The following is a 24680-nucleotide window of genomic DNA, read 5'->3' as shown; positions in this document are numbered from 1 at the left end:
TTTATATACCCTGCCATACTTGAACAAAATAGAATAGGATTGTTATAACCAGAGATTATAAGGAAACTTATTTTGCAGTAGATAAGCCCCCTTCTTCAGAATAATTGAAGAATTGCGGCCAGATTCAGCATAGTACTTGGCAAGTACAAATAGAATAGTAAGATGCCATTTTCTCACCTTTAGATGTGCCTCCGGAAGGGAAATGAGAAGAAGGAATGAAAATAGAGCACAAGGGTGGGGCGTGGATGTGAAGAGCAAAGGCAGAAAGGGGAGGTAGTGACTCAGCTCTCACACACACCCAAGTTCTGCAGGCCTTGCACCAGCAGATGTGATCTTGTCTTTTAATTAGGAACTGTAAGATCAAAACTCAAAAAAGAATTCAGTGAAAATCACAAGTATTAAGAGGAAAAGGAATATTGGGCACTAGAAATGCAGAGGAAACAGAGCGGTGGCACACAGATGCAAGGACAAGTCCGTCAGCATCGGCTGAGCACCCCCTACACACCCAGCCATAGGCTGGATATGAAGGCAGGTGCGTCAGCCACAGTCTAAGGGCGGACACAGGCTATTCGCAAGCCATTTTAGCTCAGCATTGGAATTGCATATCGAGAGAAATGAATGAAGTCCAGTAGGAGCCCAGCAAAAGAGAGAAGAGGTTTCACAGAAGATCAGAAGGTCTCAAAGAGAAAGCAACTCTGGAGCCAAGTTGAGAAGAATGAGACCTCACAAATAGAGGAGAAAAGGAGAAATAATTGGGGAGCTTTGCACAGTTGGGTTAGCAGAGGAAAGCAACTGTATTTTAAAATGTCTTTTCCAAAATTATCTGATACAGGCCTTTTCTTTTCTTTCTTTTTCTTTTTCTTTTCTATTCTTTTTTTTTTTTTGAAGAAGTATTCCTAAAAAGTTTTACACAGGACAGACTTTGATATTTCTAAGTATATTTCAAAAATAAACAATGGCACTTGCTATTTAAAGGAGCCCTACTGTGAATTTGTTTAGATAACCCCTTATTTTCTGTTTTGTTTTTTTTCTTTTTCATGTAGGGACTTTATATACCATCTGTGGTTAGTGCAACTACGTAAACAGATGTCTCCCCACTTGTTCCATTCATTATTTCCAAGCACAAAAGGACCTTGAGTTTTATGTTTATTTGCTAACCTCTTCCTCCCCATTCACAAACATGCAGTTACTATAGTCTTATGGGAAATACTAAAATCCAGCTGACAAAAGGGAGGCCGTAGCACCAGCAAACATGACCAGGGTGAATACAATATTTTAAACAGGAACTTAAAAATAAAGTTTAGTGTGTTTTGAAAACTATCATATTTGCAAAGTTGATTCAGTGTTCTTAATGCTCAGATTTTTTTTTTTTTTTTCCCCAACTTGTTTGCAGCTTTCCCCAACTGAGATAGTGACTGTTAGGGTAGGTCGGGAGTGTAATTACAACGTTGCAATAGAGAATCCAAAACGAAGAGGTGAGGTCAGCTGGCAGCTGCTCTGCCAGGTGAACTCTCAAATTGTCACCTGTTGAAATGGAGCTATTTTTTGCAGTGACTGGAAGCTGCATCCTCAGTAAAATTTAGGTTCATCAAGTCATGAAACTGTCATTTTTAGGAGATGGCTCATGTTCCACTCACCACTTCATTTGAAGTACTTGAGTCTTGGTGTTGAAAATATCCATGTATTTATGATGGGAGGATCGTGGTCATGAGATCTAGCTGAGAGGGTTGGAGGCAGGGAGTCTATTCTTATCTTCCTGTATTTTTCCTCTAATCACCAGGCCAGAATGTGTTTCACTGTGGTTAGAGTAAATAAAGATTCAGGATGACTTTTTTTTTCCCCCCCAAACAGAAATGAAAAATTCAGTTGTCCTGGGGAGCACTGATAATGTGAAATAGTTCCACTATAGTTGTTATTTAAAGGGTCATCTTGGGTTCAATTTTCTTAAATTTTTGTTTTTTAAAATTTGATATTCCATGGATATGTTTCAAGTTTGAGCAAAGACTACTTTTCAAGGTTATACTTTCAAAAGGTGGGAGAATATTTGAGTATTTTAGAATATTGCACGAGTCCGTTCATGAAGGTTTTAGGTCACTTGTACCTTGTTCTTTCTCTCATTTAAGCATGGGCTGTATACCCATTGAAAGAGTTTACGGTAATAAAAATGTTTCTGTGGTAACTGTGATTCTGGATTAATTATCTCAAGAGTAATTTTGGTAAGGATATTATTCTGGGTATTATTGCTGCATAACCCCCAAACCAATAGCTACAGCCACCACTTAATTCTGCTCCCAGTCTTGTGGGCTGGGAATTCAGAAAGAGTTCAGTAAGCCCTGGCAGGTGGCAGTGCTCTCGCAGTGGGATACAGGCAAGGCGGCTCTCATCAAAGGCTGCCCCGTTTGCTCTCACAGGCCCACAGTTGAGTCCGCAGGGAGCTCTGCAGGAGTAGTTAACAGAGCACTTCCATCAGCATGGCCGCCTCAGGGTAGTCACACTTCCTGTGTGGTGGGCGGCTTCCACCACAGCAATTGTCCCAGAAGAACCAGGCAGAAGCCTTTTCCAACCTAGCCTCCAGCCTAACACAGCTCCAAGATTCATTTGGGTAGAAACAAATTGCTAAGATTGGCCCCCTCTTGTTGCAAGGAATATCAAAGCCATTTTTAAACAGCGCTACATGTGTATTTTTGTGTTTTTCTCTAACAATAACAGTGTAGTGTATATTATCTTAAACAAGTAACCTGGGTCCTCCTCAAGACCCCACGAGTTTCTGAGTTCATTCTGTATGTCCAGAAGCTAGCGTGGATCTGTGTTCTAGCAAATGCTCCAAAATACTCATTAAACTAAGCAGAAGGCAGAGAAGCTCAGAACCCTGCCATCCACATGGAGAATCAACTTGTGGGCTACCAGTTTCTTACCTTTGATATGTTGAAATGTTTATATCATGCTGATAAAACCACTCTAATATAGAGGTAACAGAAAAGCGTGATTTTTAAAAGTCAAGGAGTCTCACTCGGAAATCCTGTGTCCCCACCCTCCTCCCCCCTCGCAATCCTCCTCCCCAAACCCTCCTTCCCCTTCTCAGTCCACCTCATCCCACCCTCTTCCCCCTTCTCAGCCCACCTTACTCTACCCACTTTCCCCCCTCCTAGCCCTCCTTCACCCCACTGCACTCCAGTTGTTCAGCTGAGGTCCAGAGTATTTAAGTGGCTTAACTAAATGACAGAGGTAGAGTCTCTATCTATAAATCCTAGCCATTGCACCTTTTCCACTATAAAACATTTTGTCAGTCATTGTTCAGGCTTATGAATTTGGCAGGGTCACTGAGGTTTAGATCTTTTAACGAGGCTCAGAGAGGTAAGTGAGAGAACTTTTCCTCCTCAGCCTTTTTATCCATTCCATTGGGCAGCCAGAGAAAAGTCTCAGAAAGACTGTAAGACTCCAAGTCACTCTCTTCAGATACAGGTTAGAGAAACCCACTTTATGACCCTTTCCTCATGTGTTCCAAAAAAATCTTGCAGTCTCTGCACTGGGGCATTGCTGAGTCTGGAAGGCTTCCTGTGATTTACAAAATGCCTGTGAGGAAACAGAAATGTCCCAGAACCTGCCAAAATCTGTGACAGGGACCTGTTGTCTTTCCAGGAGGTGACCCCATGTGGTCCTGTGATATGGTAAGACATCATCCGGGGCTGTTGTGGGTCAGGAAAGCAGAATATCAAGCCATGTCTCGTGCATCACAAAGACCCCAGTTTTGTCAGGAAGAACAACATTTTTAACATCACCATTCAGTAACTTAACAATGAAAGAAATCACACCTTCTCCTTTGAAGTTTCTCTAACTCCCCTAAGCAAGAGAAGGCTGTTGCCTTAGCCTGTGTCAGGGCCTTATTGGAGGCTTTTCCAATTAGTAAATTCCGTATTTACTGCGAAAGACGAATGATAGAACTAGTGCTGAGACTTGTTCTTAGGCTAAATTCTAAGGTTGATAGATACCACTTTAATTCATTAAATCGTTGTTTGTGAGAGAGAGAGAAAAAAAATCACTGTTTCTGGAAGTGACTGGCTTAGAGTAGTGTTCCATACATGTTAATTCCCCTTTTGTTCCCCACAGCATTGTATAGTGAGTGACTCATGTTCACAATGTGGAGTATTTCTCTAAAATCCTCTGAATCTTGGTTAGCGAGAAAAAAAAAGTCATACAGTTGGCCTTCCAAATTTACTGAGCCAGAAAAAGCTTTACTAAGGCTTTCTTCTAAGCTCCTTGTCTTGGTCAGGGATCTTTGGAGAACAAATAGAATATATATATGCAAAAAATGTACACTCATATATGTGTACACACACATACACATATGGAAAGACATTTATTACAAAGAATTGGCTCATGTGATTGTGAAGGTCCTAAGATCTGCCATCAACAAGCTGGAGACCCCAGGAGAGCCAGTGATTTAGTTCCAGTATGAGTCCAAAAGCCTGAGAACAGGAGTATAGTTCCAGTCCAAAAGCCCACGGGCTTAAGACTCAGGAAGGACCAGCGTTTCAATTTGAATCCTAGGGAAAAAAATAACATTCTAGCTCAGGGTGGTCAGGCAGGAGGAAATTCCCTCTTCCTGGTGGGAGAGTCAGCCTTTTGTTGCAGCCAGTTCCTCAACTGATCAGACGGGACCCACACACAGTAGAGAGAGACAATCTGCTTTACTCAGTCTAGCAATCCAGAACAGCCTCACAGACACAGCCAGAATACTGTTTGACTAAATGTCTGGGTACCCCCATGTCCCAGTCTACTTGACACCTAAAATGAACCATCGCTCCTCCAACAAGTGCTCGTCAAATTGAAATTGTAGGTAAAATTTTCATCATAACAAAAATGCTTTTCCGGTTAAAAAGGATGTGTTACCAGAATGTGTAATTTCTCCAGTTCTCTGAGCCTTCAGATGTTACTGTGTGCTCAGAACTTACCATTCCAGAGCATGTGAATAAATGGGCTGCCCCCTTATCCATGTCTCTGGGAATGCATTTGCAGTGACAATGGGGGGTCAGAAGGAGGAGGGTGTTCTGTGCTGCATGGTTGCGTCTGTGACACTCCGAGGGAGGGATGTTGGTGAAAGCTTTCTGCCTTCATTCTAGAAGGTGACAGACATGCCTTTAGGGGTATTACAAGTCCTGGAGATGAGAGCACAGCTTCAGGGGTGTTCTCAGTGGTGACATTTCAGTGCACACAGCCGGGAAGCAGATCATCTGCACAGTCGCGATTTATCTAAAATGCAGAAATTGTCAGTGTGCTGCACTTTGATTTTATTCAGAAACCAGTAGCTTTTTCTCATTTGATGGTAGACAGTTTGGCTGTGTGAGGGCTGTATGCTGCCATGGTTAAGAACCTAGAATTCCCAGGGCTCCAACTGCAGACCTGCCAACACAGAAGCAACAATGGGGAGCCTTGTCAACTTCTTAGAGCAGGCGTAAAATTATAAAAACAATGGCTGAAGAAGGCTTGGGTTCGCTAGAATTTGTGCTTGTATTAGCCAGAATGCATATATCTGTCATTACCATGATGAGGAGAAATGATATAATCTTACCTGCCTGCTGTGACGTAGGTTTTGTTATTGTCCCAAGGCTACAGCCTGGAAACAGAAGCCTGGAGAACCTAAGTAACTTGTTCTAAGGTCACATAGCAAGTAAGGAGCAGAGCTAGATCCCTATAGGCATTTGAAACTAGGGAGTCTGGCTTCAAGTCTAACTACCAAACTAGGTGTCCAGCTGGGTGATTTCTCCCTCTGCCCCCCAGACAAACCCACTGTCCCCACAGGGCTGCTGGGCAAGTGCTCTCCCTTTCTGCTTTCTGGCCATGCTGCTTAAGTTAGAGGCAGAGGTCTCGAGGAATAAAATGAGAGAGCAGACTTGGAAGGGTCAGAAGCTTCTCCTCCAGACCTTTCACCTGTCCTGAGGTTTTTTTATACCCCGTCCCCTCCGTCATACAACCCACCATCAACCACGAGCCCCTTGGAGTATTGTACTGCATTCTCCACTCCAGACTTGGGTTTTGAAGTTTTTGCTGCTTTGGTCACAAAAAAAATCTTTGTGTAGAATTTTAATTTCCATAGCCAGCTGGCTTATCCTCAGTAAACATCATTCTCTTACCTGGGACTCACCTGCATACCAAGAGGGCCTTCTCTTACAGGTAGGCTGGGGACTAGTTATGGGCTGCTGAGCAAAGCAGACACGGCCCCTGCCCACACAGAATTTATAGTCTACTTGGGAAGACAAACATTATTCACAGATCATTCACACATCCTAGAAAGCTGCCGTGTGACTAGTGCTATAAAGGAAGAGTATGCTGAGCCCAGAGCTGGGAGCTGACCTAATCAAGGAGGCCAAGGAAGCTTTCCCTAAGGTGGTGGTACCAAGCGCAGATCTGGGGAAAAAGGAGACCGTGGCACAGCGTGAACCTGCTCAGAGGCCCTACACACAGGCAGGAAGGAGCGTGGTGATTTTGAGGAACTGAAAGACGGCCAGCATGGCTGGAGAACAATGGATGGGGATGTGGTAGAGGAAGAGCAAAGAGGAGCAAGCAGCCCAGGTTAAGAGACGGCACAGCCCATGTTAAGGATTTGGGCCTATACATATAGAACACTTTTTGCAACTCCAGATCCTCTTCAGAATCACCTGGGGAGCATTTTAGAAATACTGATAGGAGAATCTCATTCCAGAAAATTAAATCCTGGATTTGAGACCCCAGCATAGCTTGTTTTTTTTTTTTTTGTTTTGTTTTTGTTTTTAAAGCTTCCAGGTGATTTTACTGGCAATCATGACCCTCCAGCCAGGGGTAACCACAAGATGTTTAAAAGGGAGTATGTGTACCATGTGTGCTGAGGGGGAGATGGATGTCATCACCATCAGGTCTCCATTTCAGAAAGCATCCACGGCTAGGACCCTGGAGTTAGGAAAGCTAGGTCTGCCCTCAGAAAGGAGACTGGTTCTGCGACTGCTGAATGGTGCAACTTTGGGTTGGGGTAGCAGCAGTGGAGATGAAAAGAGGTGGGTAAATAGGAGAGATTTCTGTTTGCTCACTCCTCTGGGTCCAGTGGAATGATGATGTTACGGAGTCAGTGTAGGGGAAAGAGAGAAGAGGGTTAGCTGGGTGCTGTGTACACGGCGGGCTGGATAACTGGGATATTTGTTGGAATAGCAGCAAGAACTAGAACCTGATGTGGTCAGAGGGACGGCGGGGCTTCAGTTTTGGCAGGGAGAGTCTGCTTTCATTTCGTCTCGTGCCTTACTTCTCTTTTCTCTAGGCCTTTAACATGGCACTCACCAATCCTTGCTATTTATTACACATTAAAACAAATAATAGCAACAATACCAGAAAACTACTAAATACTGAATTCAAGTCATTGGCTTGATTGATCTGCCTTGGATTGTAACTTGAAGCAGCTTGCTGACAAGTAAATGAGCCTTCCTAGGAAACGCACATCCTTTCCTAGTAAAGTTGTTGCTGTTTCGTCTTCTCCTTAACGGTTTTCATGTTGCGTACTCCTTCAGATGTTTAGTGCCAAATGACAGAAACCTCACTCTAATAAGCTTAAATAAAAGAAACACTTTATCATACAAGTACAAGTCTCTCACAGACTAGGAAGATGAATTTGCAGCTAGGTTCCAAGAAAATCTAGTTACAAACTCATGACTTGATGGTATCTCCACTCAGTTATTCAGACCTGCACATCTGCTTTGTCCATCTTTCTCTCTCCTCACAAACCAGATTCCATCACTTTTTTTTTTGTCAAACGTACTAGAGCTGGCAACTGATAGCATCTGGGGCATAAGTTTTAGAGCTCAGATTTCAGGGAAGTGGACCTGACTTTGATTACAAACTCCAGAGTCCTGAGGAAGGAGCTCACTGGCTCAGCTGGGCCAGGTGTCCTCCTCTGGACCAATCACGTATGGCCGGGAAGTATGACCTGAGGGAAAGGTTAGGATCAGCCCGCTTTGATTCATTGACCCCATTGGACTGTGGCTGAAATGGATGCTCCTGTGATGGTCCTTGGGAACTGTGGTAGGACTGGGGTGGCAAGTCCTGGAAAAGGAGGGGCTCAGTGAATAGTGCAGGTTTGCCATCATATCTCAATTGAGGAAATTAACAGAAGCAAACCACAAGATGTAAGTGAAAACAATTCCAAGCAGGTTGATAATTTTACAAAATATTCCATCTCTCTAGACTGCTATTATTATGGCATCTGAAGTTTCCAAGCTTTCTAAAACTTTATATTAGTGACGAATGTCAGGAGACTTGCATTGGTATAGTATTTGGATTATGAAGTTTTAAGCTGATTGAACAAAGCAGTGCACTAACTCTGAAATTATACTGATTTTAAGCTATCATTTGCATTTCTGTAGATGGGAAATTTTGTAACAAATCCTTGCTCTTTTGATTCTCATTAGTATCTTCTTAACACTGAGACTCCCCAAAGCCCGAACAAAAGTAGCGAGAATGGAGATTTCAGTTGCAGTGGGGAAAAGAATGGTTTTTGTTCCCTAAGAAATAACGCAGAACATGCTAGATGAAAAGTCATGAAGAAGCTGGTTTTGACAGTGTATTGTTTTGAAGCTCCAAGATGAAATGAGGGCTGTGCTAATTACTGGTGATGAAAATGATCATAAATAAAGATTTTCCATGAGCTTTCTTATGAATGGGTAGGGCAGACAACTAGGAAAAAACAAGGCCAGTATTTCCATTCGGACTTCCCAGGATATGGCCCTCTTTGCAGACTCTACACATCATGTGTTCATTGACCTTTGAAATTTCCCTTAAGAAATGTATAGTTAGGACTAAACAAATGATATGGTCAATAACATTTATAAACTCTTCTATTCTTGAGTGTCCCGCAGACCATCTCTGTTAGTTGAGCGAGAAGCCAGAGGCTGGGAGCATAGGTAGGCTTGAGTGGCCCTGCCAGGACTGGCCCTTGACCAGGCTATGAAGCAGGTGTGGTTTGCCTCCGGTGCCCTTGCTCCCTTTATCAGCAAGGACTCTGTTTGCTCCCTTTGGGACTCTCCATACTTCCCTTTAACTTCCATCTACTGGATGGTGCCTATAATTTCCTCCAGTCTTGTTCACAACTCATTTTCAACTAATCTCTGCTAAGGTGTTAATTGATAATTGAGGTGTTATCTCAGACACAGCAGAACTGAGGCGTGGGGATTCAGATTTTGGACCTGGCTCTGCTGGTATCACTCAGTGTCGTCTAGGGCTAATTTCTTTCTGTCCCAGACCTCCACTTTCTCATCATTAAATCAGACAGGAGAAAATTAGATTGATGCTAAGCTGTCTTCCAGATATTAAATTGTTAACCTGTATAACAACAGCTTTCAGATGTATTTGTATCTTTAAAAGGTGCGAGATGGACAGTCCTCCTCCTTTGCTCCGATGATATTCGGAGGCAGGGTCAGCACACTTTTCTGTAAAGAGCCAGAGAGTAAATATTTTAGGCTTTGTGGGCCGTGTGGTCCCTGTTGCATGTACTAACTCTGCCTTAGTGATGTGAAAGCAGCTGTAGACAGCACGCTTTGTTTACACAAATAGATGTGGCTGGACTTGGCCTGCGAGGCATAGTTTTCAGACCCCTAGTTTAGAATTTGATGTCTGGAACCAAGTTGCTTGCATTCACCGCTCAGCTCTCCCAGCTACCTAACCTCTCCATGCCCAGGTGCCTCATCCATAAATAGTGAGAGAAGCGGTGTAGTCGTCCCTCCTAGGGTGGCTGTGGGGAGTCCCTGAATTCATCTGTGTAAAGCGCTTGGACCCGTGCTCAATTTATAGGAAGTACCATTAACCCTTGTTCTGCTTCCTCTTTTCAGCTTCATCGTGTGCTTTTGTAGAGTGTTTTTCTGTGGCTGAGCCTGGCCCAACAACCTCTTCTGCAGGGAGGTAGAAAGAAGGCAAGAGCCACTCACCTGCCAGGTGAAGAAAGACCTGTCCTTACAAGGAAACTTCTCTATTTGTGAACTTTCTACCAGTGGAAAGTCATAGGTAGAGTCAAAGCTTCTTACCAGAGCAAAAGCTCATCAGCTCAGCCCGCCTCCCACTAGCGGTTCTTGTGCTCACTTGCGTGATGCTGTTTTGACTCTAGAAGAGTGGTCTTGCAGCCTTCTGCGTGGTAGCCTCTTGGTAAGCCAGCTTCGGAGCACCCTTCCAAAAAAGAACAAAGAGGGAAAAGGGTGGCCAAACCATCTCTGTTAGGGAGAAGAGTGAGCTTTTCAGACTTAGTAACACTGGGGTTTTAGCCCTGCACAAGGGTTGGTGAGGGAACATTCCCTAAATGAGGGGAATCTTAGGACACAGTTTTAATGGGCTCCACCATGGCCTGTGGCAGGGAGGTACTGGTGGGCATGAGGGTGTGTGAGCCATCATTCATGGTCAGGTAAATGGCTTGGGGATAGACGTGTATTCTTTTTTTTCCTCTTCGAATTCAGTGATTTAAAAAAAAAATAGCAGGAATTGCCAGCTCCTTTGCCACAGAACTGTGTGGTCAAGTATTTTATGGCATTTCAGGTTTGGAGAAGTTCTGCCTCAGATTGCATCATCAGCCTGCATAGTTTCTCCTGTTTTTCGAGTGGCACGGTGTCTAAGTTATGCACAAGATTAGTAATCTTTATAAAAGCATTGTTGACAGGTCTTCAAGCATGCATAAGAATCATAAATCTTTAATAACTCAACTGCCTTTTCTCTTTGGCCAGTATTTACCAGGCCCTAGCTAAACCCCCGTGGTACCAGTGAGGCCACAAGCTGCACCAGGGAGGCGAATGCCTGAGTCAGAGAGACTCAGGTACTTGTCATGATGCTGGCACTCAGGAGCTGGTGGCTTGGAGCATCAGCTAATTTTATAGCACAGAGATGGTTACCTAATTTCTCTGGGACGCAGTTTTCTTATCTGAAAAAGAGCAGGGTAAGGTAGAGGTCAAAGGCACTTGGCAGCTCTGAAATTCAGGATTACCCAAGGAGAGAGACCGGGCAGTCCCAGAGGTGTGAAATTCTATGTTGATAAACCCAGATCCTTTGGGAGGCCTTTTATTTTTATTTTTTTTAAAGATTTTATTTATTTATTTCAAAGAGAGAGATCACAGGTAGGCAGAGAGGCAGGCAGAGAGAGGGGGGAAGCAGGCTCCCCACTGAGAGAGCCCTATACAGGGCTAGATCCCAGGACCCCAAGATCATGACCTGAGCTGAAGGTAGAGGCCTAACTCACTGAGCCACCCAGGTGCCCTTGGGAGCCCTTTTAGAGTTTCTCCTTGATTGGTAGTGATGATAAATGAGTGGATAATTGCAGTGGTTAGGAGAAAGTTGCCTCGAACTGGCCTGTCACAAATTCAGGATAAGAGGCACATTAACGGGAAGGGGGAAGGTATCACTGAACAGTGAGGCAGCAGGGACTACAGTCCCCGAGGCAGAAGGCCCAAGTGGAGATTCACTTCTGCTGCTTACCATCAGTGGGACCTGGGCCAAATCACACAGCCTCTCTGAGTCTGTTTCTTCATCTGTAAAATGGAAATCACGACACATGCTCTGCCTGCAGCCCAGGGCCAGGGCACATCAAATAAAATAGTTCACGTGAAAGTCCTCTTTATACACTGAAATCCAGTACAAAAGCCACACCCTTCTTAAAACAGAAAACAGAAGACCTAAGTGGCTAAGAAACTGATAATCTACAAAACATCCTAAATTCCCAGTGGTCGGTCATTCCTTCAAGATGCATCTTATTCATAACTGAAGAAAGGAAATCCTTGTAAACATGATATATCCTCCCAGCAAGGATTTTGAGTGTTAAAGTAAAAGACTCTAACCAATTTTAGAAAAATTGGTCCTGTCAGAATACAGTCTTACCTGATCTAAAGTGTTTTCTTTGCGTACACAGCTTGGCAAGACCCAGAGAAAAGGCTGTGTGCTTGGAGCTGGATTGGGGAGGCTGATGGTAATGTGTTTCCTTTATTCTGCGAGGCTGTCTGAATACTTGGGCTAGGTTCTGTCAGAAGCTCTGACAGTTCTGGATCTCCTCCAGTGGAGGGAACAAAGGCTAGAGTTTCTTTTGAAAAATTCTTTCTGAGCACTGAGATTGTCCAACACAGTTTCCTTGATAAAGGGCTCATTATCTATCGGTATGACTTTGCCCTTAATTTTCATGCTGGCAGGGCCAACACGAGCATATTTAAGCAAATCCTTTTACCCAGACAGCTGTAACAGCACCCTGACAATTCATGCCAGCACTCAGAGCTTGGGTGTGGAATATAATCAACTATGGGTTAAATTTCCACTCACTTGAATCATCAAAAAATACAATTTATTTGCTTGCTTCTCATTGTATTTACACTTGTCACTTTTCAAATGCAAGCTCGTTTTCAAATTAAAAAAAATAGTAGAATGTTTCAGAATTGCTTTCTTAGCTGACACATGCTTATGGATCTAAGTGGGTTGCTTGTGTTAGAGTAAGGTGGCTCCAGAAGGTTGGGAAAAAGTGGCAGTCTGAGAAAGAAATCTGTGTTAACAACACATGATGTAGCATTTTGTGTGCGTGTGTGTGTGTGTGTGTGTGTGTGTGTGTCTTGGTTGTGTGACAGAGAGAGAGCCTGTAAATAGTCATGAAGAAAATCTTATATCCACTAAGTCTGTTTTAGTTTCTAAGAGGCAAGCCTGGAGTGATGTTAGTTCAGAACGCTGAAAGCTAAGTGTCCTGTAAGCTTTGTAAAAGATTTTTAATCAAAGTGAGGTAGTTTCACAGAGTCCATGCAAAGGAATGTCAGAAAGTAAGAGGGAGACAGCACCGAGGAGAAAGTTCCTGAGGTGGGAGATACAAACATGCTGTTTATGAGGGTGGTGTACTCCCCTGGGTGCCTGCGACATTTCAAGAAGGCTTTCCAAAGCCAGGAGGAAATATCCCTCAGTTTACACCGAATGCTTCCAAGGCTCCTCCATATTGTGGTGTGGGTCAGAGCTCCATTCCTTTTTTATGGCCAAATACTATTTTATTGTATGGATATACCACATTTGCTCATGCATTAATCAGTTGATGAACACTTCGGTTGTTTCCAGCTTTTGGCAATTGTGAATAATGCTGTTACAGACATAGGCATACAAATTTCTATTTGATTCTTCTCCTTGTGGTTTTAATTTGCATTTCTCTAATAACTAAAGATGTGTAACTTCTCTATATATATGAGTTTATTTGCCATCCATATATCATCTTTGGTAACATGTTTAAGACTTTGTTGATTTTGAAAAAATGTATTTGCTTTTTCATTATTGTGATGTGAGACTTCTTAATGTACTCTTTTTTTTTTTTAAGATTATTTATTTATTTGACAGAGATCACAAGTAGGCAGAGAGGCAGGCAGAGAGAGAGAGAGAGGAGGAAGCAGGCTTCCTGCTGAGCAGAGAGCCCAATGTGGGGCTCCATCCCAGGACCCTAGTATCATGACCAGAGCTGAAGTCAGAGGCTTTAACACACTGAGCCACCCAGGCACCCCATTCTTAATGTACAAGTCCTTTGTTGGGTACACATTTTGTAAATACTTTCTCCCAAGATGTGACTTTTTATTTTCATAACAGTGTCATTTGAAGAGAACAACATTTCAAGATTTTATTTATTTGAGAGAGAGAGAGAAAAAGAGAGAGAGAGAGAAAATGAGTGGGGGAGGGCAGAGGAAGAGAAAGACTCTCAGACTCCATACCAAGTGTTGAGCCCAATGCGGGGCTCAATCTCATGACCCTGAGATCATGATGTGAGCTGAAATGAGGAGTTGGATGCCCAAGTGATTGAGCAACTCAGGTGCCCCCAAGATGTTTCCGTTTCAATGAAGTTCAGTTTATCAATTTTTTTCTTTTATAGTTGACACTTTTGTGTCCTAATTTTTAAGAAATCTTTTCTAAGTGTATACTTCCTTTTAGGAGTTTTATAGTCTTTGAAATTTTTAGGTCTATGGCTCATTTTCAGTCTTTATTTGGTGGGACATCAGCACTGAAGTTCATTTTTCCGTGTATGTGGGGGGACCTGCTCTTTCCCCAGCCTGGCTCTGACTTACTGGGACTTTCAGAGGTTCTTTCTGATTCACACTTGCATATTAGTGTTATAACAGTCAAAAATACAGGAATTTGCATCGCATTTCCTTGAGCTTTCCAGGCCTTTCTCCCTTGCTGAGTGCCCACTATGTACCAATAAGTCTGTTAGCTGCCAGAGTTACACAAAAGTAAAAAGTGGCCCTTGCATTCAGGAAAATAACTATGCAGAGATTTGTTTCTATGTTTCACATTTTATCACCTCTACTGAGATTATTGTATTGTAACTTTTTTTTTTTTTTTTTTTAAAGGCCAGCTTCTTCTTTCAAGGGATTTTGAGAACAGTTATGGACTAAAATGTAACTGAAACTACCCTGAAGTTTGCTCATTCACTTGCATCTCATACTGGTTGATTTGTTGAATCTTCTTCCCAACAGTTTGAGGATTTGGACACTAAAATATTAGATAGGAATGCCCAGAGAACATTGGTGATCAGAGAACTTAAGGTCCAGGTCATTATGACCTGACATGTTCTCTGGGGTGCAGTCAGAAGTTGCCACTCTTTCTAGTACTTCACCATGGGTAACAGCTTTTCATGTTTCTCTTTCTCTTAAACACTTTCATGTGTTTAACCTAGTTAACTCACAATAGGTAAGATCTTAAGCTAAGTAACACAAGGATTGACTGCCCCCACCTCCGCCCCTCCACCCAAAAAGCATTTCAGCTATCAAGGCAGGAGAAAGGGAGAATAGAAATATTGGGCCACATTCCTTAGTGTTGGGCCCCAGCGTGGCTCAGTGGTTTTGGGGGGGGTGGTGGGATCTCACTGCTACCCTTTCTCAGCCATTGAGTGTCTGCAATGTTTGGTGCCATAGAGAACAGAAGACTGAAAATGCGTGGGTCTGTAGAACAGAAGTTTGACATTTCAACAAATTAATTGTCCTGTTGGGTGTCCTTTTTTGGTTGAGGTCCACCTAATTTTATGACGAAGGCATCGTAAAACCATAAACTGGTGGTCATCGCATGGGCTAACCTAGGTTTCAAAAGATGTTGAATTAATTGTCAGCATTTAGGAGTTGAGAAATTGCCCATACAAATCTGGGTTTCCAGCTTCTCTGAAAATTGGAAGGTCTGGCAAATCTGGGCTCACGCCCCTGTGTGGTAACCATTGAACGCTAGTACCAGCTGCTTCCTGTAAGATCAGCCATTTGGGCCATCTCTCCCAGCTGGCTTTCCTGATGGCATCTTTCCTACCTGGGTCCTCCAGGGCAGTGGTTCTTCATCCAAGCTTCACACTGGAGGGATGCCCACAGAGGTTTTGATATAATCTCTCTGGGGTACAGACCAGGCATCAGGATTTGTACAGGTTCCCCAGGCAATTACAAGGGCTGTAGCCAGAATTGAGGACCCCTGCTGAGACAGAGCTTTGCAACCTGTATACTGCACATCCGTCACCTGGGGGTTTTGTTAAAATGCAGTCTGTGATTCAGTAGGTCTGGGATAGTGCCTGGGATGCTTCATCTCTAAGAACCTCCAAGATGGTGCCAATGCTGCTGGTGTATGGACCTCTCTTTGAGAAGTAAGGGTCTAAGGCATTTGTTGTATTTGCTACATTTTGGTTTTTGAACCCTAAACTACATACTTGGGTTTTGAGTCTAAAGAAATTGTATTCTAGCCCTCACATTATTACAGTAGCTGGAGTGATGGTGGTAAATGAGAGCGTATCCTGCCAGTTATCTTTGGTGAGGATCCCTAGCTTGCTGTGACTGCTGGAAGCCTTTCAGTTTGCTTGGGGGTCCTTGTCTTTGTTAGGTCTGACTTCAAACCACCTTCATTGTCACCAACTGTATATGACATCCCTTTAAGAAACTGTACATTCTCTGACACTTTGAGCTCCTTGGTGGTAGCACCATGTGGCAGCCAGTAGTTTGGCTGCTACTGAATGGGATGGTGGTGTTTCTGTGCCCATTTGAGCATTTCCTTGCAATGGTTTTCAGTCTGTGTTCCCAGATGCCCCAGGCCTAGAGCAGAGGTTCTCAAACCTCCTCTTGCGTGAGGCAACTTGCAAGGCTTATTTAAACATTGCAAGGCTCCAGCCCCAGCATTTCTGATTCAGTAAGGACAGAGAATTTGCATTTCCAACACTTCCGCAGGAGAGAATAATAACGTTTGCCCAGAGACCTAGAGCTTCCCCTTGGCTTCACCACGTAGCTTATAAAATTTTATTTAGAAAAAAGCTTTATTTTAAAGTCTGGTACTGCTGTTCTGTTGCTTTTTATTCATAGAAATCAGTGGAAAATGGAAACAAAAAAGCTATTGTTAGTGATTGGGGGGGGCAGGTATCAATACAGATGAAACAAAGACTGAACTTAGTTTATAAAAAAAAACCCTATTGTCCTCCCATGCGATACTCTTTGGATTTAAGCTCTGTGGTCCAGTATGATGGAAAAGATGAAAGAAGATATAACAGAAATTGCTGAAGACCATCTAAAAAAAGGAAGCTTAATTAAAGATTTCATGTGGTTTTAGGTTTGGGGGGACTAGAACCCCATCCTAACAACACTAAGTCCCTTTCCAGGATTTCATCACGTACAAAAGGAGATGGCTGGTAAGGTTTCTTCCTTTAGGCTTCTAAAGGAAATACTGTAAACATCACACCACTTACAGCTCAGCTTATCGGATTGGGTCAAAGTAATTCTATCACAGGATGAGACACCTCATTTCATTTACAAAGCTCAGGCAGACAATAAATGAGGCCCTTCATTTCATGGAGTAGGTGGAAAGGACGTCGCTTGGTAAACTGTTAGAGTAAGTGGATTCTTAAACATGTTGGTAGCTCTCTCTCTGCCTCCATTTCAAGAGACATGTTGGAATAATAGAAAGGTCAATACCTGATACCTGAAGTGGAACTAACTCTTCTGTCAGAGTGTGAGTCACCTTTAAAAATGATTTTATTGTCTGAGGATACTCAAGACAAACATTTCAGGGTGTTCTTTACTTCCAACACCCATGGGAATAAAGCACCAAATTCAGAGCTTGACAAAAGTTTAAATGCTTGTTTAAAAAAAGAAAAAAGGAATATCCTTGCAAGAAAGTGGGGAGAGAGCTGAAGAAAGTGCTCTAGGGCAAGCAGACTGGGTGGGTGCGGATCTCAAAACTGCTGAAAGAGGAATCTGGAAACAGAGGTCTAAACAGCGGACTCTTAAGGGGGCTTAATAGTAAAGGGCAGACAAAACCCACGTTGCTCGCATTGCATCTTACCCGTCATGGGGAGGTCTGAACCAACATCAGATTTTTTTTGAGCAACTTAGTAATGATTGTTAGTCGGCTAATCTGCATTTGGAAGCGAATTTATGGGACAGTATAATTTAGGAGAGCTTCCACTGCCAACACCCTGAGCAAGGAGAGGGGCTGTGGTCCACTTGAACGACCTACATTTGCTCGGTGATGCAGAGGTTGGAAGGGATCACTCAGCGTGCGCCCTCCTCATTAAACTCTCTTCCTTTTCGTGGGCCCGCCTGGCTCCTGGTGGCAGCGGTGCCAGGCTGCTGGAGCTCGCGGCACCCTGCGGGCACCAGCCCCTCCGGCTCACCCTTTCACCCTTCGTTCACTCCCGGGCGCCACGCGGGTGGCGTGGTTTTTCCGCCCACTCCCGAGGCGGTGCTGGAGAGGCTGGGAATTGCATGGCCTTCCCGCCTTGACGAGCCCTGGAATCTGAGTCCTCCCCGCTCCTGGCACTCGGCTAGGGCGCTGGGGGCTCGAAAGAGGCTGGAGTTCGTTTCCAGACACTCTGATTAGAGACGCAGCCTTTAAGTCTGAACTCGCCCTCCACCTCTCTCCCAGCCCCACCGTCTCTGGTCTCGGAGACACCGGCAGCTGGCGATGCCGCGGGCAGGCACACACACCCAGAGCGCTCTACCGCCGAGGTAGCGCGCGGTCCCGCCGCCCGGGGCATCCCCGCGGCCGGGGGCGGAAGGCTAGCCCGGCCGCAGGAAGGGTCCGCAGAGCCGGAGCTCCACCCCTCCGGCAGCCCGGCTCTCAGGCCGGCGGTGAGTGGCAGTGGCGGAGGGCGCGGCGCCAGCGGAGAGGGGCGGAGACGTGCGCGCTGGTTGGCTCGGGCTTGGGGGCGGGGCGCGCTGGGCCGGGCCGGAGGCGGGGCCGGGGCCGGGCGCTGGAGCTGTGGGCTGACGGAGAGGAGTCGCGAGCAGCTGGAGCGGAGTTGGAGGAAGCGGCGGCCGCGACGAGGGCGGAGGACTAGCGGGTTGGAGCCGCCGAGCTCGGATCGGGAACGACGGGCGGGTCGGGGCCGGGTCAGAGGCGCGTCGGAAGCCGCCACTGCAGCCTGGGCCCCGCAGAGGAAGGAAGCCGGCCCGCGGGGGAGGTAGGCGGCGGCAGCGGGTCCGGGTGTGTGTGTGCCCGGGAGGGGGAGGCGGTGCGTGCGCGCGCGGCTGCCGCCGTTCTCTTCCTGTCACCAGCAGCCGCTTCTGCAGAGCCAAGCCGGGGGAAAGCGGGCCAGCCGCCGGCATTGCCGGTTCTCGGCCAGGGTTCTGCGTGCCCTAGCGGCTTCTGCGCTCCCGTTTCCCTGGTCCTCTACCGAGCTGGCTCTGCACGCCGTCGGACTCGTTCGTCCTCCGAGTTGCAGGCGATCTCGGGCTTGTCCCCACCCTTTCGTTACCGCACACTTCTGAGGGTCCTTACTGTCGCCTTGCTGCAGTTTTCCGGGGTCCTTCACGGGAGGAGAGCGCCCAGACCGTTGCCTTTGAGTTAGCGGGAAGGAGCGGAGTCTCCCGCCGCGTCCTCCAGCTGCAACCAGGGTCGCTGCTCCGGCCGTTCCTCCGAGCGAGTGGGGCGGCGGTGGTCCCCGGAGCTCGCCGGGAGCCCCCGCCCTCCGAAGTTTGCCTTCCTCCTCTTCCGGGGTGGGGGAAGTGCTCCTCGGGGAGGCTGGTCTCTCGGGCCCTAAAGGCGTCTAGTGCCGGCTGGGCCTGGACAGGTTGTTGGAGGCATATTTGATGGGGTCCTCGAACAGCCCGGAAACCCAGTCGAGACTGGTGGGACCTGCCCCGCAATATGGAGCCGGCTAGGGAGAGCGAGTGTGTGGCAAGCCCGAGCTAAAATATCGTGGGGAATTGTCTGGCAACCACAGCTCTAACACTTCCCAAGAGCAGAAACTGCCCCGCAGATCACAAGACAAAGAGAACTGAAAAGCTCAGGCTAGCCACTCCTGTACAGATACATACTTCGGTAACCAGAATTTGAGCATGAACTGGAAGGGTGTGAGTGCAATGGCTGTTACATGTTGAATGCAGAACGCGTGTGAACTGGATTTGGGGAATTTCTTAGGCTTCTCTGAGAGCTATTAATATCGAAAACGTCTCACTTCCACCGTTAATCCCTGATGGAGCTGCAAGCACGGTTGGTAGCCCAGTATGAGTTTACTTTTTATTTGGGGCTTTTATGACGGTGGAAGCAACACTTTTTTTCCCCTTTTTTCTTCTTCTGTTCTGTTCTTTTTCTCTTTGTCATTCAGTGTGAAGTAGGACTGGGTAAAGCAGTTCCGGGTTTTGAGTGTAGCATAAGATTGTCATTTCAGTGTAATGAGGTTCTGGTTTTAATTGTTAGGCGGGACATTCACAGAGCTTATTGACCCAGGCATTTATGTTGAATTGTATTTTAATGTTTCATTAGCTCGGGTTTCGTTTTGCAACTCTGAAGATGGGTAGGTATTAGCTAGAAAAGATCAAGATGGGTCGGTATTAGCTAGAAAAGATCGGAGAAGACAGGTTCATTTCTGAGGCACGCCGTTAAGAGTAATGGATCTTCAAGGTGCAAATCATTGGGAATTTGGTGAGTTCTGCAGGGAAGACCACAAACAGCTTTTATATTTAACCCCCGCCCCCCCCCCCCCCGCCAAAATACAGGTTTTTGATAGCTCACACTATCCTCGAAATAAACAGTTCAAATCAGTAGAGGGTAGTTTCTTAGAAACAGAAGTTGCTTAAATTTTGGGAAGCAAGTGTTTCAGTTGTTACAAAGAAAATACGCTAAAAGTTGTTGGGGGGCGGGCAGTGTCCCTTTAAAGTTTGAGAAGATGTGTTTGGTTCAGAATCAAGCTTTAAACTGGAAAGGTCAGTGGAGGTCAATACCTGCCTTGCAGAACTGTTGGGTTATGGCACTGCTGGCCTTTCAGCTTTTACATTCCTGTCACAGGTAGGTAGTAGATAGTCCTACTTTATTCCTAACAGTGTATAGGTTTTTGTGATTGGGAGGAAGATCTGGCTATCTCATATTGGCTTTCAGAGTGTGAGGTGCTTTTGCTTTTTAACTTCCATCCTGATTTGGGACCTGTTCTTGTCAGTTGCATAACAACTCTAGTGTACATGTGTCTATCTGCTGTTTTATCTGCTTTTGTAAAATGATGTTATCACTGTGTCCTTTCACATGTGTGATGCTGGTAGGGTGAAAAAGCACTTCCCTTCCCTTCAATTAATTATATTGTCTTTTCTTAGCTATTTTTTGAAATTCGTATTTATTAAGATCAGGATGTAAAGTTAGTTTTGGGGAACAGAAGTGGTACAATAAATTATAGTTAATAGATGTTTCGGTAGTTCGTGGTGGTGCTGGTAGTATGCATTTATCTTCTGGAAATGCCACTTGCACCTCAGGCGATTTTTGAAGGATTTTATATCTTAAATGCAAACATATACCGCCTGCCCAAATCTTGTGTTGTTAAAAGTGACCATATGTGTTAATTACATTTTTCCATAATTGCCGTGTAATTTTTAAGGTAATGTATTGGCCAGAATTTCTTTTTTTTTTTCCTTAGGTAGTTCATGGGCCAGGTTCTAAAAAGGCATCCACTCTGAAAGATTGTCTCCTTACTCACTAAAACAGGGACAGTTTCAGTTCATCTTCTGTTGTGTTTGCATTTTGTGATTCCCAAAATTCGGTTTATTGAATAAAGAGATGGTGAATGAGCAGATTTAAAGAAAATAATTTTATGGGCAGGTAGATGATAAAGAGCTGAGATAATGGCTGCCTATGTGGGGTTTTGCTTTTATTCTCTCACCTGTGGGGCATACACCGTGCAGAAGAAAATGGGAAGTGCTTCTTTCTGTATGTTACATATTTCGACGGGCTCCCCACAGATCTGTTTTGGAGGGCACAGGAATTTGTCAGTGAACTCAAGAGAATGGAGCCTCTCAGTGAAGCTCTCAGAAAATGAGGTTACTTACCAGTGGAAGAACAGCTTATCAGTTTAGTTTTTATACCTTAGAAGGCACAATGTAAATTCTGTGACTGTTTTTAATAGAGAACTTAGGTTGTAAGTAATTTTTAAAATATTCATGGTGTTGCTTTTTTCTCTGACTCCTCCATCTCCTTCCTAATGTGATTTCTTACTATGCTTTTGCCAACTCTCTTATTGAAATTACTTGCCTTAAAAAATGGCGATTAAAGGCCATTTCATGTGCGTTATGCCAAATGAGCTGAAAAATAGACTACATAATTACTCATAAACTTGTCTGTTTGGCTTATGTTGGTTGCTTTTTTTCCCCCCAAGTGTATAAGGAGCATAGCGTAGTTTTTTGCTGGGGGGAAAAAAAAATCCTGCTATGAAAACACCCTTGGAGATTTTATCTTTCCAGCATTGTTTTTCTTAAAGTAAATCAAATACATACCCACAGTCACCTGTAGTCAAAATAGTCTTCAGGTTCAGGATCGCCCCAGAGTCCCAAAGTGTGAGAAGACCCCCCCCCCCCCCCCCCCCCCCCCCCCCCCCGTGGGCAAGAGTGAGTTAATAGAGCCAGGTGCCTGCCTGGACAGGTATGCCGCCTCTCTCCTTCCTGGCCTGACCCCAGAGGTTCAGACCCTGAACTCAGACCCCAGAGGACCTAGGGCTGAAGCCTCAGAACTCAGCTACCTTTTTAGTCCTTGAAGGATTCTTTCCTGTTCCTGGGTAGAGCCTCCACCAGACCTTGCTAGGGAGGAGTTTTGGCCCCTCCCACCTCTCCTCTGCGGGGGACCTCCAGAGCCACCCCTTTCCCTCAGGCAGGCAGAGAAGTAGATGGGCAAAGTCCACAAGCAGCCTTTTTGTGTCTGCTTACTCTGAAAAGGAGTTAAAGGGACAGCAGAGAGTTTTATTTTGGGCTAACTTGAGGATTCCTTTACACGAGTTCACAAGCCTTTAGGAGCAGTGCAAACAAAAACTCCTAGCAAATATTCCTGTTTCAAGTAAACATCATATAAGTGGTAGTAATAACATGGCTGCAGTGTACTAGCAAATCCTTTTAACTTTTTTAACTTTTCTGTGCTTGTTTTCTCATCTGTAAAATGGGGTTAGTAATTGTATCTAGGATGGTTGTGAGGGTTCATCGAGTTCTATGCAAAACTCTTAAGAGCTGTGCCTGGCCGGTAGTAAACACTATGGTGGTGTTAATTATATTAAGTTCTAATTATCAAGGATGGAGGTAAGCACTTTATGTATGTAATTTCATTTAATTTTATTTAACCCCGGGAGGTGTAAGTTTGCTCATTGTAGCTGTCTCACAGATGATAAAATTGTGCCAAAGAGAGATCTGAGTAACTTGCCCAAGGTTAAAAATCCAGACAGTGATGGGGACAGCTGCCTTTGTCCGAAGCTCAGTGCTTATACTAATCTCGTTAAGACTTCTGCAAAATCGTATTGTATTTTAACAAGAGGAGAGGGTTCAGATCATCTCATTCAGTTCCACAGCCATTTCCACGGGTCTTTTCCCTGTGATGGTGCAGGAAACTGGAACGGTCAACCCCACGGCCTTGCCTGGATGGTGGGGTATGTTTCTCACGCCCCTCCGGACCTGCAGCAGGAGCACTAGCATCTTTTCTGCTGGCCTCCAGTGAGGACTCCAGCTGGACCTGGGCCTCTCTTCTTTGCCCCTCCTGAAGTGTTCCAGTTCTGTGTCATCACTTTGCCTTCTGGAAAGTCCTGCCTCCGTGTTGTTTCACCTGGGCTTTTCCTGTGTCCTGCCCACCCCCACTGCTCCTCCAGCCCCAGAAGGGCTGCAGCCAGGAGTCTTGCCCTAGGCAGCGTGCTTGCCCACAGTATGGACTCATCCCTGAGCTTCACAGCCAGTAGGACATTGTGGTTGGTTTGAAAATGATTGAGGATATCTGACGACTGTTACTTTAGGCTTAATCTAAGTTTGCTCTAACTTTGATTTCTGTGATTTCCAGGACATTGTATTGGGCAGGCGAAGAAATTTTTAAATGATGATTTGTCTTTAAAAGACAGTGAATTGGGGCGCCTGGGTGGCTCAGTGGTTTAAGCCGCTGCCTTCGGCTCAGGTCATGATCTCAGGGTCCTGGGATCGAGTCCCGCGTCGGGCTCTCTGCTCGGCAGGGAGCCTGCTTCCCTCTCACTCTCTCTGCCTGCCTCTCTGCCTACTTGTGATCTCTCTCTGTCAAATAAATAAATAAAAATCTTTAAAAAAATAAATAAATAAAAGACAGTGAATTTAGGTTGGGAGCTTGCCCTAGACTCAGAGCTATCGGGGGGAGGATGGAGAAATGGAATGCAGGGGAGTATGTGCTGTGGGCCCAGTAACCCTCCGTTGCCTTTGCAGCTGAGGTGAAGACCCACTGTGTGCTGGGACCCAGTGGCAGACTGCCCATTGAATCACAGGCGTATCCTAATTTACTTCAAGTGATTTAAAAATACCCTATATTCCTGTCTCCTCACCAAGTTTGCGAAATCCTTGTCCTTTGTAAAAGGGGAAGGAGTAAGTCAGCACAGTCAGAGGACTTTTCAAAGAATTTTATTTGGTTCTTTGCCAGAATGCCTGCAGGTTATAGGGTTAAATCGAAGGTTTACATTCAGACCTTTCTACATTAAGAAGTCACGGGTTCCTGATTGTCAGGCATCAGACACAACTTTATTTTGGGGAACACAATGGGAATTGCGCAGTATCCTAGCACAGAGAGAAAATATACATCGATTAGTGGTGTTGCAGGCGGGCAGTCTTTAAAAGGATTGAAGGACTGGAACACGGTAATTACCATCAAAGAAATTTCGAACTGCTGCATGCAATATTATGTAAGAATAAGTTAGTTATTTGTTTATAAAATTCCTTTATATCTTTTGTTACTGTAACTTAACTTATGCGCTAGCTTGGCACCTAGATCATAAAATTGCATTGCTTATTTGAAAACATTAAATTATGGATGGGTGGGTATTACCCACCTATAAAAACCTTTACTGTGTTAACAGTTGTGTTGGAGCTAGGTGGAATTAGTTCACTGGACTGGTGAACGTAGCCAAAGAGATTGGAGGCATAGTCTTGTGAATCTGGGCAGCATATATCCTGTTGATGTGTGGGTAGTTTCAGCTCCAAATTGATCCTAGGAGGGTTACATTACACAGGTGCTGCCAATGTCTCAGGCTGCCGAGTCTTCTGCAGCCCTGGGGACAATGTGAGGGTAAAAGAAAAAAGAACTTGTCATTGTCTAGGTAAGATAGTTGTGTGACTATGGATTCATGTTCCATGTATTCCCTTAGGCAGGAGCTGAGTTGTTAGAAATTGTGTAGTCAGGGGCCTGGGATATCCATAGAGGGCATAGATGCCAAGAGGGATACAGGTGGCAGAAGCTTTAGCTCATAGAGCCGAAGTGGG

At 44.9% G+C, this 24680-nt stretch overlaps 1 protein-coding gene across 1 annotated transcript in view; it reads left to right on the top strand.

Annotated features, from left to right (window-relative positions):
- Window positions 1-18174: 18174 nt before the first annotated feature.
- PIK3R1 (phosphoinositide-3-kinase regulatory subunit 1) overlaps window positions 18175-24680 on the top strand; it is an 85715-nt gene continuing 79209 nt past the window's right edge. Inside the window, exon 1 of the mRNA XM_045999220.1 lies at window positions 18175-18415. The gene's annotated coding sequence lies outside the window, so the exon portion shown is untranslated. The remainder of the gene's footprint in view (window positions 18416-24680) is intronic.

The sequence above is a fragment of the Meles meles genome, chromosome 3 (assembly GCF_922984935.1).
Source record: "Meles meles chromosome 3, mMelMel3.1 paternal haplotype, whole genome shotgun sequence".
In the NCBI taxonomy this organism is placed as follows: domain Eukaryota; kingdom Metazoa; phylum Chordata; class Mammalia; order Carnivora; family Mustelidae; genus Meles; species Meles meles.
Note: the sequence above shows the minus strand (reverse complement) of the source record. Positions and strands in the feature narration are given on the sequence as shown.